The sequence below is a fragment of the Melitaea cinxia genome, chromosome 26 (genome assembly GCF_905220565.1).
Source record: "Melitaea cinxia chromosome 26, ilMelCinx1.1, whole genome shotgun sequence".
Taxonomy (NCBI): domain Eukaryota; kingdom Metazoa; phylum Arthropoda; class Insecta; order Lepidoptera; family Nymphalidae; genus Melitaea; species Melitaea cinxia.
Window position 1 is genome coordinate 6017129 of NC_059419.1, and position 15898 is coordinate 6033026.

The 15898-nt window shown below is 31.6% G+C and overlaps 1 long non-coding RNA gene across 1 annotated transcript; it reads right to left on the reverse strand.

Annotated features, from left to right (window-relative positions):
- Positions 1-201: 201 nt before the first annotated feature.
- On the reverse strand, positions 202-14198 carry LOC123666521. The gene is made up of 4 exons (XR_006745264.1): positions 14187-14198; positions 10432-10442; positions 1319-1323; positions 202-597 (listed from the first exon to the last, which is right to left on the reverse strand). It is a non-coding gene; the product is annotated as an uncharacterized LOC123666521 (long non-coding RNA).
- Positions 14199-15898: the final 1700 nt, after the last annotated feature.

Here is a 15898-nt window from a genome sequence, read left to right on the forward strand (position 1 = left end):
ATTACAGTACATTCATTTATCTAGATTATGAAACATCAGTCAACAAGTCAAATCATATCTGACTAGCCGTTGGCGTAGTTGCAGTGATCCTGCTTTCTGTGTTGTGATATTTTAAAACTACGATAATTCCTAATAGTTCCTAAAAAGGTTTATATCAATTAAATTTAAAACTATAACACTTTTTTGTTACAGATCTTTATGTTATTTTGATATGTTTCTTTTTTTTTTTTTAATATGACACAACTTTGCTATTCCGAGTTGCGTCGAGGATAGACAAGCTAATGTTAGACAACGCGGCGTAGCGAAAATAGTTCGCTATTCTTTGTATGCTTTTAGTAACTTTCATCTTTTGTAACACAATCGATCACAGCCGACAGGTACGCTCAGACAGTACGCAGCTTCAGAGGGAATACGCTGAGATACGTTATGTTTTGTATAAGAGTAGAAAGTTAAAATCTTGTAGGTCACGGGGAATATAAAAGAATGTTAGAGTGATAGATACTATAAAACAAATCAAAGAAATCATCGTAATTAGAAAATTATATTTATTTACGTTAGACCCAGACTCACAAACTTAGTGCAGAAAGCAAGGTCTTTCTTTACCAATTGCACTATACCGGGTCATTCACATTATTATAGATAAAAAAAAATTCCAAAGTTATACATTGCTTAATATATTTTAAAGAAAATTCAACGAATAAATACCTACTTTTACTATCGTAAAGTAAAAAATATTCCAAATCCAGTCAAGAATACATTACACATTTCTGTCACGTATCGTAAATCCGAAATACGAATTCTTAGACTACGACTTGATATGAATCTTAAAACTTTATGATTCTCAGTTACGCTAAATAGCTTTTACGAATTTTGTAAATAACCTGAGGCTAAATAAGGAAAGGTGCTCATGTAATCCACGTGAAATTATTTATACGAGTGCATGCGTTTCGTAGCCATAACATGTTTTATTTTCGTGGAAGTCAATTCATCTGATTTTACCATAACTACCCATGAGTTAAAGTGTAGTATAGAATTAATTTCCAAGTCTTCCACTTAACTGTTTCTATTCAAATAATAGTTCTAACAGTACATTCTAATTTTATAAACTCATAAAGTTCTCAGAAGTTCTATTTTGACGTAATCATAATAAGCCCTTGAGTGACACTTCGTCCATGTGTGGGAAATAAAAAGAAAGCAGTAAGTCATTGTACGACTAATGACGACGCGAGTTAACATTACGAAATACGAACGATTATAATTAAGCATTATTATTATTGACTACGGGTTTTTTTTAATCCATCTGAACACGTGATTTAACCTTTTCTCGAGAAACAAACGTCATGTATCAAGTATAAAGTTTTATGATGATATTGCAATCTAATAATACGAACCAATTTTAGTGCTGATTGCATATTTATATTTAACTTCCAGTGGCTATTTCTAATATATATAGCGCATATAATTTTATAATTTGTATATATAAAACTTAACATTATAAGCATGTGACCTTAAAGCTAATAATTTTGCCTGATATAACCGATAGTTACTAAGTTAAATTTTTAGTGCAGTCCTTGTGGGTCTCCCCACCGTGCCTCGGAGAGCACGTTAAGCCGTCGGTCCCGGTTGTTATCATGTACACCTGATAGCGATCGTTACTCATAGTAGGGAATATATCCGCCAACCCGCATTGGAGCAGCGTGGTGGATTCAGCTCTGATCCTTCTCCTACATAGGGAAAGAGGCCTATGCCCAGTAGTGGGATATTACAGGCTGAAGGTACTAAGTTTAAATCATCGCAGTCGTTTATAAAATACTGTAACGATTTTAACTCACGTAGAATTAATGTTACAAAATCAATGGTATCGTTTATTTACAATTGTCTTAAATTAATTTATTTTATATTGCTCTGATGAGATTTCCGTGTTGCCCAACTCGAACAATAGGTCCATGGCGTCTGCTCTGCCCACGTAAAAATGTATTCATTCTTCCTTTACTCTTGATATAGGTTAAATTTCATAACTATTTTTTTGTTCAGGAGTAACTGAGGAGTTTCTTGACATTCCGGATATATGGTAGCTTCACTTTTACTATAATTACGTCATTAAATTGTAAAATGATGATTCAAAAGCCTGTGCCAGGTGCCTTCGAAGCCTCTCTTGAATATATTAATTTTTGACTTTTGAGTTTTTGGAAGAAAATAGTTCGAATAGAAAAGTTCAATGCTCAGTAAACAATAACTGAAATCTTCCCACGGTACATCTGGTCTCCGTTTAGCTGACGTCGTACAAAATGGGGGACGATGACCATTAGGATGTTACGTTTATCAAGTTCTATTACTTTTTTTGCTACCGTTGAGTGTAAAATAGAATTGTTCGTGCGAATTGCGTATACGAGTAGTAATTTAAAATTTATAAGATGCTTTTAATATTCAATTTCTTGACATAATATTTATAAATTCAAGATAGCTATCATTCAACAAAAACGTGTATTATCAATTATTTACACCGTAATTTAAAATTAAGTAAGTGTCAAGTGATTATTTTGTTTTTATTCCAATTCCGTTTACGAATATATTATAACGATTATATTTATAAAAAAGGGTAAATGATAACCTCCAATTTATTGTAAACAAATTCCACTCACTTATAAAAAAAATTATAGAAATTCGATAAATTGCTTTTAAAAGCAATATAAAAGATATCACGGGACAGAGCTGAATTGAATGAACGAAATCACTCAAGGAATATGTAAGATGATGAAAAATATTGCTTCAGCCTGTAATATCCCACTATTGGGCTTAGGCCTCTTTCCCCATGTAGGAGAAGGATCAGAGTTTAATCCACCACGCTGCTCCAATGCGGGTTGGCGGATATATCCCTACTATGATTAACTATCGCTATCAGGTGTACATGATAACAACCGGGACCGACGGCTTAACGTGCTCTCCGAGGCACGGTGGGGAGACCCACAAGGACTGCACAAACACCTAGACCACGGCAAACACCTGTATGGCCAATACAAATGTTTGTCGTGTGCGGGGATCGAACCCGCAACCGCCAGTGCAACAGGTACAATCCATGGCTGTAACCGTTGTGCCAACGCGGCGTCTGAACGGCGGCGGATGAGAAATATACTGAATATAATTATAATACACATAATATACACACATAAAATAACAATAATTTTAGAGGGTATTTGTGAAAAGCCTTTAAATCTTGATTTCCAAGTAATTACTCTGTCTTAAAAAGTAATGATACATACATATATTAATTAAACGTAAGTTATTCAAAATGTTTCACACGCTTTCCAACCGTATTGCAAAAAAATAAAATTTCTAACAATAATTAATTTTATTTACTATTATAATAAAATTTAATTTCTTACTATCACGTTACTTATTTGCATATTAATTTACATTAACAATGACGAAAAGAAAACTACTAAACCGACTAATTCTTCTGTAACAACTAGCCAGATGAGAGTTGTGTTGTTTTGATGACGCGTTGGCGCAAACGGTCACAGCACTGGTTTGTGGCTGTTGCGTTGGCAGTTGCGGGTTCAATCCCCGCACACGGCAAACGTTTGTATTGGCCATACAGATGTTTCCGTGGTCTGGGCGTTTATTATTGTGTATTGTGTGTGTTTCCGTATCTCCGACACAGGAAAAAATCCTAGTGGGGCCGTTGAGTGTGAAGCGTTTGTGTTATTCAGAAGAAATCTAAGTAGTAGGTACCTATAACTTATGAGTCTTGAGAGAGTTCAGGAACAGTAATCATAGATGTTGTTAATGCGCATGAAAATTCGAGAGACAATGTAGTATTTTGTAAAATTATTTAAAAATCTTACTTAAATTAAGAATATACATATATTTTTTTCTTTATGGTTAAAATTTTGGACTTACGTATACGAAAACACACTATGTTGACATCATGACTAAAATCTGATTTCATCGAATACAATTTATAAGCATGACAAAGCTTATAATGTTATCGCCAGATATTTTTACCACAAGCCATTTTTAATATATCATGCATTCAAAATAAATTTTTAACACGTTGACTGAGGCAACCAAAATAGCCGACTTTGAAATGTTTCTTCTTTGGTGTTTTGAACCTGTAGCTATACTTTTTATATCGACATTTCGGGTTACAATAACCAGTTCAGTCTATCTTCTTCTCTAAACTTCTCGTTTAGTACCAACACTTTCAAAAAGTAGTTACGGTAAATTTAGATTATTTTTAAAAATGGACCAAATGAACATAAAATATTAACACTGTATGACAGTCCATCTTCGGGTCATTTCTACCCGATACCGCAGTCAACATGTTAACATGTACCTATTGATCATTTTGAAATGTATTTTTTTCATTACAACTGTGAATATGATTTTCGATAAATAATAAATAAAAACGTAAATATTTCATCTACAGAAACAGAATTAGCAACAATATATGAATTACACATGTTACTAAAGGAATCGGTCACACACATGCTAGCGCCCCATTTTTATGTCCCTTTACAAATCTAATTATTATTTAACGTTAACAATGCGAATTCGATTGTGACGAAATATATTTTTTGTAAGCAAGGGAAGAGCAACGCAAATTGTTCATTTTATGCATCGTGTTACAGAAACACTCGTAGAAATAAATTACATATAGGAACAAGGATTTTTTTTAAGAAAATAAAATAAAATAAATGTCTTATATCTTTTAAGTATCGTCAGATTAGTCAAGGTCAGTAAGTACGTACGACCTTCGTTAGTTAAAACTTAATTTCAGAACAGAAACAGACTGATAATAATATTAGTGAATGAATTATACCGTATCGTTCGAGGTAACAATAAATAAAGTTTTAATAAGCACCGTTTAAAAATACAACAACATGGTTTTTAATTTGACCTTTGCACAACGTTTTTAATATATAAACATAGGTCAACATTTCACGCTAAATGTGGCGCTAATCCAACTGTGATATGGCAGTGACCGCAACCGTAAACCAGTTATGGTAATAATTATACTTTGTTATAAAAATGTACTTATTTAGCAGATATATCTGGAATTCAGAAAGAATCATAGTTATTCTTATTTATTTTAAAAAAGGAAAAAATAAATATTTTTGTATGTTCTTAAATAAAGAAAAACGACTCCAATTTACATCCACAAGTATAGGACAAGTTAAAAGCTACTCGTCCGATATCAATCAAATTAAATGGTAGTAAGCATCAGCTTTTCCTAAAAAAAGATTCAGCAAAATCGGTACATCCAGTAAAAAATAGAGGTTATGTAAATGAAGTAACATAAAAAATATAGTCGATTGGAAAAATTCTCCTTTTTTTTTAAATTGCAGCTAACGATAGTCGACATGTTGTGTCAACACTAACCTTGCGGTTTATCTTAATTTATTCAAATCTTCAGTGCTGCCTGACAAGGCGACCGACAAAAAGTTTTATTGATACACACAGAACGCTATACATATAAGACACATATATATTATCATTTTATTTACGACTAGCTGGTACCCGCGACTTCATCTGCGCAGGATTAGTAAGTACTTCGAGTAGCTTATTATCTTCTCAATGTCATCTATCTTTATACTAAAATTCATCAAAATTGCTTCTATGACATAAAAATCAATTTGTTACTACGAAATGTGCATTAGATATATATTATTAATTTTTATTGTATTTATGGTTCACTGTTTTTGCGATAATGGCTTACTCTAAAAGATAGATTATTTGCTGTCTGAATTTTAATAAAACAACAAGAAGACAAAATAATGTAAACAAAGATCAATTTACTTATAAAAGGTTCCACAGCAATAAAAGCTTTGGCGAAGTTTCTTTTAAAAACAAAATAAAAGATACATACTCGTATATTATGACGAAGCTACACTCAAATTGAATCAACCAACATATCGGTCACACGCTTAGGGAGTTAGCGGATGATGAAGAATAAAATACCGATTTAATAAAAAAAATGGTGTATAAAAGGGGTTAAATGTCGTTAACGTCCATAACAGTGTTATTTATTTATTTATTATTATATAAGACGTTGACTTCTCTGTTATTACTGTTTTTCATCTTAAAAGTATAACACTATAATTATATGCAAGTAATTTTATTTTAAATTTTGTCATAGACATATTGACAAGATATTACAAAATCGAGCGAATTTAGAACACATAAAATAGTTACGACTTCATAAAAAAATGCAACATTCACTTTATTGGTGTACATTTCGAAGTTGCACCATCGCTATTAAACATAAACTATTAAACGCCATATTTTCTCTAAATATTTATAATGGAAGTATGGCCTATTTTACAAGCGTTACGCAAAAGAGGATCACAGCTAAAATACCGCTCTGAAATAGTATTATAATAGAAGAGTCGGGACTTAGGGTTCGGCAAAGCGCTTGCAATGCTCCAGGAATTGCAGACGTCTACAGGCTCCGGTATCCGCTTGCCATTAGGCGGCCTGTAAGCTTATTTGTCACCCTAATCGTGTAGAGAGCTCGAAAAATTAAAAAATCAAATAAAACTTTTGTGCGTTAGTTGCTCACACGTTTATTTGCGGAGTTGACACGGCCGAAATACATTTCATAGCGAACGAATATACGAATGCCGGGTATGACGTAATTTTTAGCGTCTGAAGAAATAAACAAACACAAGACTAAAACTGGATGAGCGACTCGAGGCAACAACGAACTTAATTTTAATAAGTCCTTGATTACGAATAGACGTCTTAAAATGTGTTATACAATTAATTTATTTGAATTGGAACTTTTATATTTTAACCAAACATTTAAAAATTGATGTTATGAAAAAAACTGTTGTAATGATAACATATTATAGACGTTATATTAAAATAACAATAAAGATGGACTTTAAAAATTAGATATAGTTTCTTTAAATTGGTATAACAAATTTATTATGCATTCATACGAGCATTGTAAAACAAAGCGTAGGCGAAGAAATTTGAACATTAGTGTCGAGATTTGAACTCGAGTCCCGAAGGTCAACAAAGCACTTAAACAATGAAGCAGTGACCGGTGTAATAATATAAATGGCGAAATTGTACAAATGTGGATGAGGGGACCGGATGACATAATTCCTCAACCAGTAAACGCACTGATTTGAGCCAACCTCGTTTTTTGTCCATTTCCGCTTGGATTCAGAGTAGAATAACTGGTGCAGCACACAGCTAATCCGATTGGATACGCCTATTGTTTGTTAGCTGCCGCAGATTAGAAATTAAAAATTTTTCCTAGTTGTAATGCGTTCCTCGTTTTCATGAATAATTGTCTATCTTTTCGCTTGACGTGCATAATTAATATGAAACGTGCTCTTGCTTACGACGTAGAGCTTAGTTTTTCATTTAAAAATGAAAACCTCTTTTAGATTAAATTATTCCATATTTACAATTATAGACTCATAAAAAAAAATCGATTGAATAAGTTATGAACTAATTGTTTTATTAGTTTACCATAGTATAATTATATACTCAACTTAAATTATTGTTTATATATAATTGAAAACGAGCAGTAGATAACGTTACTACAAATGATAAATAAAGAGATAATTTTGTTCTTTGATACGCACTAAAGGCATAGCTTTAAAACTTTTTTGATAACCAAAATAGACCTACTTATTCATCAGCGTAAAACAAAAATAAAGAACAAAGAACAGCATTAATCGAAATAACCAAACAGCAACATTCATTCAAAAGAAATGCGACTATAACATGTTTAAGACAATAAACAGTAAACTGATCCTTCACTTTTATTAATTCGACATATGTTCGCTGTATTCGATAGTTTATGTTTCTAAAACAAGATTCGAGCAACAAATACATTCAAATTCTAAACACAACAAATCGTTTGAAGAGATAAGATCAAATCAATTGATATGAAATGGAAACAATTTATTTAAGTGCGTCATGGTGAACTTTATAGAATTTTAAATATAGAACTATGTAGAATATTAAGTTGGTAGATGATTTATAATAAACAAATAAAAAAATACTTGATTATAAAAACACTATTAAGTATAATAATTATGTTCAAGGATTTTTATATAAAGTAGAGAAGCACAGGTTTTAGATCATGTTTCAAAATTTAAAGAAAAAGAAATAGTAAATCTAGCAACATTCATGCCTCTACAGATACGTTGGTATTATGATGACTAATGTCTTTATTAGGCATCCCTTACATTGTGACGGCGTAATCTATAACAGAATCTAAATTGTTATATCCATCACATCAGTTTGTCATAATAGTGAGTGGGTGGTATAAAAATGGACCTAAATTTGACTTTGCCTTTAATAAACTAAATATTTAATAAACTATAAGGTGTTTCAAAGAAGAGGTGTGTATTAAATACAATCAGTGCCAGGTCGGCACGCATAGGGCGTGTTGGTGCAAATCATTCCGCAATTAGTGTGATTAAATTAAATGAGACAGTTTGTTATATACAGGAACAGTCGTTCTACTTGCACTAACAAACAAATTGCCCTAATACTGGAATTTGTTGTTTTTTTTTTGCGCAAAATACGATGGAATTTAATGCTGTCAACAATTACTGTTTCTGTTTAATTAAATACGTTAAACTTCATAAAAAAGGTTACATAAAAACTAAATATGCTTTATTTAGATCTAGGTAAATTTGAAAAAAAAAATTCCCTTTTTAAAATTTCTGTTACTAAAACAGTTACGTATCGCAAGCTAAATCCCTAGTGGTGCAATCCAGAAATATAAAGCCCAGAAGCCCAAGCACGTCATTATAACGGTAAATACCATTAGAACTATCCGGAAGTCATAACGTCTCTTGACGCAACCAGTCTGTACGATAGTGCACACTTGAAACCTGCAAGTGAACTTGTTCCAGGCGTTTTGTCGACAGTAATAGCTGTATTACTTCCTGAAACGGTTCTTGGTTAACTACAAATTGATTTCTATTATTGATTTATCTGATAGTTAAAAGCATAAAATACTGTGTACTAACATTGGCCTTAAAATTGATCTAATATACAAAATTCTCATGTCGCGGTGTTTGTAGTACTCCTCCGAAACGGCTTGACCGAACTCATCAAATTTTGTGTGCATATTGGCATATTTTTCATCCCCCTAAATGTTAGGGTAGTCCACACCAAAAAATTTGTTTTAATTTTTTAGTAAAATTATTAATTTTTTATTTTATTATGACTTGGCGTTAAAAAATACATACAACCCTAAATTTTCACCCTTCTACCACCAACCCCTATTTTTAAATAGCGTTTAGCGGCAAGACAACGTTTGCCGAGTCAGCTAGTAATAATATAAAATAAATAACAATGATTAACTTATAAACAAATACTATATTAGGAAATAGACGTAAAACTAATTTGTAACAAAACCTTTCGTGGGAGAAAACTTGATTCTTAATTGAAAATACACGAAACAAAATCAATGTTTTGCGTTACTTAAAAATTAAGTTTCAATTAAATTGTTCTCATACACTTTTAACTGCTGAGGTCTTGGACCCATGGAGTATTGTTTTGTTTCCACTTGGCTGGCCATCTGATGACGTCACGCACCGCCTGCTTCCGATGTGGTCGGTGACTGAAGCCCCATGAGTGGTCGATCGCGTTGATAAAATCGTTTTTAAAAAGAGAATTACTTTTTAAACACAATTTCGAGACTCATTTTGTGTCAATGGATGTGTTAAAAATAGATCGGCAATTATAATAACTTTCTATTTGAAGTACACAAAATTGTATTAACTCAAAGTTAAAGCCCAGTTAGTTTTAAATATGGGCATAATTTTTATCCTAAGCAAATGTTCGTATAGTATATCCGTATAACTTTAAAGATTAGGTCAGAAAGAGCTCTTTATGATATAATCTACTCTATTCAAAACTTAGATTGAAATTAAAAATCTCATTGCTAATGTTTGATTTAAACGATTTAAATATACGTAATATTTTAATTTTGTCAATGTTTTTCATTAAAGTTTTTTTTTTTCAAAACCATTTTAATATATTTTTTTTATTAGGATAGCTTACAGCTTATAACTATAACTAATGCAGAATTTGAATAAAAAAAAGCTAATAACAAGCTATCACATATAGAAACTAAAAAATTACATATAATGCTAAACTAAACAAGTTACCAGTGTGCACAGATTCCATCATAGATTAATCGTGCAACTTTTCGCGTGTTTTATAAAAGAAAATGTAAAATGTATAAAGTTAATATTAAAAAAAGCAGAATATAGATGAGAAAAGCCAGAAGCTGTAAGCTTTGTATGTAAACTATCGGAATTAAATTGTCAGACTTTAAAAATAAAATTTATTTAAAAGGCTAAAAACTTAAATATGCTCTATTGCTACGCTATCTAGTGTAGTAAAATTGAGACTCCTTGACTAGCCTGTTGGCGCAGTTTGTAATGACACTGCTTTCTGCTCTGAGGGTTGTGGATTCCCACCCCGAGTCTGGGTGTAATATATATATATTTATTTATGTATGTATTATTTATATGCATGTTTATCGAAAATAAAAAAGTGGCTGTCAGATACCTATAACACAAACATTAAGTTGCTTACTTTAGGAACAGATGACCGTGTGTGTATGTTGTAAATATTTATTATTTATTTATTATTAAATAAAAGTTATAAATAGTAACCTCTTCTTCTACGAATAAATCATGCACTAGCAAAAGTTCATGAATTAGATGAAGTTATTAAAGAAAACGTATTCTGCCCAAATATAAGATGGGCGACCCATTGTTAGTAGTAATATATTTTTAAATATATGGGAACTGATTATAACATTCACGCACCGCGCCAACTGGGTCAAAGCAGACACTACTGTGGCTCAAGATCCCGTCTCCACGTCGATCAACATTATATATTTTTTCTGACGCGTGAATACTCCACCTACTCGCGTTGTTGCGGTCACGCTCACCACGACACGCGACATACCCTCACATACATTAAATATCGTAATTATCACATTAAAATCATTAAATTTGTGTTTTTTCAGATTAAAGTAAAAGTTGTAGAGTTTGCTAAGCAAAACAATTTTGTTGCAATGATATAGTCTTAAAACAAGTTGCTTTTAGTTTAGTGATTGAAGGCCTGTTCCTGTACTTAGAAAACAATTTTGTTCACTAACCGTTAAGCTTTTAACACATCATTCCAAATTTATCGGTTCATGAGATAATTAATCGTTATATAAGAGATTAGAAAACTATTGATAATTCGTGGTAATTTATATAAGATGTAAGTTAAATTACGTTTTAGTACAATTCGAAGATATAAAAATACGCTATTACGAAGATATAAAAATAAGCATTACACTTTAAAAGCAGACATTATACAAAACAGGTATTTTCTTAAAATAAGATTCTTTGTACACAAGATCGTTCAGAAGATTCACTATTCATGTGTTGGTACCAATATATAAATATTCATTATTATTATTCAGAAAATTCACTAGAGATTAGGATAAAAATAACCTCTATTTTTAGGTTTTAGAATTGACACCATCTTCGATAAAACAGCGTCTTTTTAGCTGTTCAAATATGTTTTCTTACATTTTTCTTAATAGAATTTAGTCCAGATAAAGGGCATGGTGAGTGAACTAATGTCCATAACAACAAAATTCTAAAGATGATTCAGCTATACACACAGCAAGAAATATTTTGCTCAAGTCTGGAACAAATCAACTGAGGAAGTAGCTGAATCTTAAAGAGATTCTCGGTCAAACAATAATGCTTTCAAGTAGTGTGGTGTTCCTTTGGTAAGTAAAGTCAGTAATAACTCCAAGACGTCCTTAGTATACCATAAACGCTTACCGGCAGAACACTTGTTGCTAACCTAGTGATACGAAAAAACAAAGAAAAATATATATTGTTGACAGTATTCGATTGAGTTCTGTACCTGCATGATCTTACGAGTTGATTATTTTATCGAGTCCTGTACCTGCATGATTTTTAAAGTTGATTATTTTAACATTCAAACGAACCGATCGCGTTGATCAAACTCAATATGTGCATGTATTTTACATATAATCTCTAACTCTCAATATTATAATATTGTCCTAATGTACCCTAAAAACAACAATTTAAAATCTGGAAAACCGCGAATACCTGTGTTTCTGAATCACCCAATTGAAACTTCCTACAAACCTGTTTATTCGAAAACAAATTTTCTCTGACAAATACGTCTTAAACGAATTCCAAAAAGTTCCATTTAACGTAAATTAAAATAAACATTTACGAGTACATATTACAGTCTGTCCTAAATTGGATAATATTTTATGAATTTTATTACTTGCTTAAATATAAGCTAATTTAAATCTGTGAAATTAACTCATTCATATTACATTAACAAGTCTGTAGATTCACATTCATTGTAGCTATAATTAAGACACGATCCACAAACAAAAGCAAAAGGTCAAACTTTCACTCGAGCTTTGTACGTCGTAATAGAAAATAAATACAAATAAACTGCGGAACGCTTCACAAAGGGACTAAAGTCTGATCGATATAACTAATTTTCACTGTCTTTTATTTTAGTGAAAATTTAAATTATTTTTGTAAATTATGTTCTGAATTTCTATTTGTAATTCTATTGTTCATTCCTCGGTTCCAATACTCCTCCGAAACGGCTGGACTGATTTGTATGAAATTTTGTGTTCATATCGGGTAAGTCTGAGAATCGGTCAACATCTATTATTCATATAGCTGTTGTAAGGAGGGGCGGGGGATTAAAAGGGTTAATAACATATATGGCAAAAACAGTTCCTCCGTTTGCGGAGTCAGCTATAGTATAATACAAAAATCAAATAAATACTTTTCGAATAATTGAATAAAATCTTGGTTACACGAACTCACTTCACTGCATACATTATTGCTACAAAAACGTAACTAGTAAATCGAAAAATTGTCCATCTGTCGGAGTAGTCACAAACACAACAATGCCCTCCTTATTGATCCGTGGTTACTGTCTAGTTTAGACTCGAATGGATCAATTGAAGAGGTTGATTCATTGCAGCAAATGATCTGCGTGTTGGTTGAATATTTGAAAAACGTTTAATAAGTAATCGTTAAGGTTTTGATGATTATTACTGGAGTTATGAGTACCGAAACTTTTGATGATAATATAAAAATAAAAAGCTTTGAAGCTTTTACCTTTGTTACACCGTTTGTACACAACATACATAACACATACACGTACATACAAAACTTAATTTATACTAATGATATTATTTACAATATAAAAATTCAATTAGTACGTATATATATGAACTTATTACAGGAGTAAAAGATCAGGTTGTATTTCTTCATTGAGTCAGTGTATCAACTTTGAGTATCTCAAATGTTTGAAAGTTTTCAACAGGGTTTAATAGTTTGGAACGTAGAATATATTTATTCAAATCTATCTATCTTAATATAATTTATATATATTTTTATCTATTTGTTTAAAGAGTGAAACGTTGTTTGTAGCATAAGCAGACTGTGCCTAATCCCTATAGAGGTTATTGGATCAATTTGCATCGCCTGTACCATGTAGATTACATTAGGTCTCAATGCAGCAGGGAGTTCAGCGCATCGTAGCGGAATTATAAAATCTACTACCGCTACGAACCTTCCTTGTTCGGACTGAAAATCATTTAAAACGGGACCAACGTTTTAAACGACTCTTTTAACTAAATTAATGAAATAAAAACAGTTCAGCTCGTTTTGAAAGCAAATATAATACTAAAATTTCAGGAAAAAAAAAAACAAAGTATAAGACCATAGTTTTACACTAATCGAATTAATCGAATGTACATTACTCGATTTAAATTTTGTGAACAAATAGTGCTGTGAAGAATAATTATCTAAACGATCTCAAGCGATGTCTTAACAATTAGGTATTCGTAAATTACTTACCAAGTCAAATATTTAAACAATGACTTAAAAAAAAAATTTTTTTTCAAATATTTCGTGTTCCAAGTTTATTACGATTCCAGTAATATCATGTGTTATTATGTTTCAAACACCTACTGTGAATTTATTTATTACAAATTAACCTTTTTAGACGTTAATTTTCTCTTTAAGCACTACGAGTACTAACTAAATTTCACTCCTTTTATAGATTAATCGTATGTATATCAAATATCTGTATCAGAATTTAGATAATGTAGGAGTAACTTAGGCTACTTTTATTTTAGAAATTTATTAATTTTATAACTCTGAGAACTTAATAAAAACTTTTTGTATATATATACTAGCTGTGCCCGCGACTTCGTTCGCGTGGAATTTATATATATATATATATATATATATATATATATATATATATATATATATATAAATTCCTTGTTTCTGTATCGTCTGTGATGGCGTAGTTAGTAAATATTTTATTTATAACCCCGCGAAGTGATCGAAGGGGCCCGTCGGGTACATTATGTTTACGAACGGGTCATTTCCTTCAATAATTTGCGTATATATTTCAGTCAAGGTCATGGCTGTGTGTGCCATGACCGAATTACATAGAGTACCGATTATAAGGCGTGGCCGGTACACCTTATGGCTTGTTCACTGGAAAAATCGTTACGACCTATGCCTTTATATACCTAGAGTTAAATGACATTTTATACGTGATATTTGCTTAAGATTGATAAAAACTGTTGTACTGATAATCTTAGAGATAGCTGTTTAAGAATGGGTGTTGTGCGTAATTAAACTTTTGCAGATACACCGAAGATTTCATTCGGTTTACTAAATCTAAAGGTATTAAAAATAGAAACGCTAATTCAATTAAATGAAATGAGCGATTATTTCTGTAGCATTACTAATTTCTATGCGACATGCTACATACCAATTGAAATATTTCGTAATATTTATAAACAGTCATTCAATATATTTAAATGTGCTTGTATAGCATCCTTCAAGGTCGCGAGGCAAGTTGTTAGGGTACGTGTGGTCTTCAAACCTTTCCACTAAGTGACGTCAGCCTCTCGGGAGGGGTCTGAAAAGCCCTCTAAACGAACAGATTGTGTGAAACCCACATACCTACAATGCAACAATATTTTAGTTTCCTATATAGATATATAGAAGATTTTTTAGGTTTAGCAAAAATTCGTACAGTAAATCGAAGAAGGTAAACAATTTGTAAACAGCTCTTCGTATCAATGAAAGTATAAAGTTTAAATTTATTAAACTGAGAACTACAAATTCAAGAAAAAATGTACCAGTACAGTCACAAAAATGTATCAGACATCAATTCAAATTGATTTAACGTTCATTAACGTAAGCTTAAACGAGCAATCTAACTATAATCGTCCTATATATAAAACGTGTCCTATACCCAAAGGTTGTCTGGAAGAGATCGCTTTTCAGCGATAAGACCGCCTTTGTACATCTCTCATTTTTTTTTTTGTTTTTGTTCATTTAATGGTGTAAGACAAAGAGTATTATTATAATCATGTGCTAATAATGCAGTATTAAGGTTATTTCTTAATGAAAATGTTTCAAGACCAAACCAGTGAGCACTGTGGTTGACAATTTTAATAGAAACCTAAGTAGCGGTTACACTGTCAGTTTTAAAATATAAAACTTTATCCAAACGCTATATTTAATCAGTGCCAAAATAACTTGTCTTTACGATGATGAACTTAATCTTAAAATCCCATTTTCACCGCCAAAGTGACAAAGTTTTTCCTTGTCGTAAAACTTTGATGAAATAAAGCAGAAAGAAAGCCGGCTTTTCGCGTTATTTGTGTCAATTTCACAAAAAAAACTGGTCCCTTTTAATTGCTACACAGCGTCTACTAGCGTCGACACAAAAAAAAATCGAATCTTGATATAGTAGAGATGAAATATAGAGTACGAGGGGCGGCTGAAAACTTCTGAGCCTAGGGTACTTGCAG